This window comes from Oreochromis niloticus, unplaced genomic scaffold, assembly GCF_001858045.2.
Source record: "Oreochromis niloticus isolate F11D_XX unplaced genomic scaffold, O_niloticus_UMD_NMBU tig00008088_pilon, whole genome shotgun sequence".
NCBI classification, from domain to species: Eukaryota; Metazoa; Chordata; class Actinopteri; order Cichliformes; family Cichlidae; genus Oreochromis; species Oreochromis niloticus.
The window spans coordinates 620-1994 of record NW_020328963.1 but is presented as its reverse complement, the minus strand read 5'-3'; the positions used below and the strand labels follow the sequence as shown (position 1 = coordinate 1994).

The 1375-nt window shown below is 40.3% G+C and overlaps 1 long non-coding RNA gene across 1 annotated transcript; it reads right to left on the bottom strand.

Annotated features, from left to right (window-relative positions):
- Positions 1–213: 213 nt before the first annotated feature.
- LOC109199409 (uncharacterized) lies at positions 214–1115 on the bottom strand. Its single transcript, XR_002059817.2, has 3 exons — positions 993–1115; positions 829–905; positions 214–583 (listed from the first exon to the last, which is right to left on the bottom strand). It is a non-coding gene; the product is annotated as an uncharacterized LOC109199409 (long non-coding RNA).
- Positions 1116–1375: the final 260 nt, after the last annotated feature.

Below are 1375 nucleotides of genomic sequence, written 5' to 3'. Positions count from 1 at the left end.
CCAAGGACATTTAAAAAAAAAATAATACTATGACATTTCATCATGTTCAGTTAAACAAGTTAAGAATCAAGCAGTTAAGTAAGAAAAGATTTTTTCTGTTTATAACAATTAGAACATGTATGATTGAACACAGAGAAACGTGCACTTTACTGCACTGCAACATAGAAATTATCCTAAGTGTAGAAAAACATATCATTTTCATTTGACAACACTTGATGATACAAATGTGTTTGCAGTGACTGACTCACCCGAGTTTCTTCCAGAAGCCACAGGTTAACAGGTTAAAGGATATTTATTGTGTCACACAGCATGTTCTTTGGAAACTTGTTCAGCGCAGCGGTTTGAGAAAATATCACAGGCTGTCTGAGCGAGCAGGGTTTCCTTGATGTCATACCCATACTCCAGAGGCAAGTGCGGTGTTGGTGGTGCATCACGGTGTAGTGTGATGTACCGGGTTGTCAAAACCGGCTGCTGACATGACAGAACACTGCCCTCCTGCACCAGCCCAAAGGCACTTTCCACAAGGGGCTTGTCAGGTCAGGGATCTGGTAATGGACCCACAATGCCTCTGTAGAATCCACTCCTAAAGAAACATCAATGACAATAATGTAAGGAAGAAGGTTTATACTGAACAACAACTAAACTAAAAGTGTGAAACAGTGGTGCATAAGTTAGAGACTGGGATGTATATATGTACATGACTGAGTTAGCCGTCTTCAGAAAGTGTAATGTTGTATGTAAATTAATACCTATTCTGACACATGCATGTATGAACAAATAGCAACATGCATTTGTAACACAGGAAACCAATTTTACAAATCTAATTACCGTACTCCAGTCTGGGCCATCCTATTTGGTACCGGCTTAGTGAAGATCATAGAGTTGATAGGTCCTGGCTTCACACCCTAACAGAAGACACATTTACTATGGATGGTGTTGCTGTTCATATGTAAACATGGTTAATTCAAAAACTTTAACCTTATTTAAATTACCACTGTCCGTGGCTTGTGCCATTGCTGTTCAGATTCGGTGCAGCTATGCACAGGGGGACAACCGGCACTCTGAGTTGTGAGTAGTGTGCTGTTTGGAAGAGCAGTGCACTGTGTGATTGCACATAACAGCACCTGCCACACAGGAGCACTGGCTATGTGTCATACCACCGGCGATGAATCCAGAAGCTTAATCTAAGAAGAAAGAACTAAAATTAAAATGTAACATCATCTTCATGGAAGAGCCGAACAGGAACATAGTTCAGTTTATGGTTACTGACCCTACAGGCTTACCCTCCTGAATGCTTAGTGTTTCCTTCTCTCCCTATTAAAACAATTTAACCATCCTTGATAACTGTAATAACTTAGATTGTGTATATTTGCAG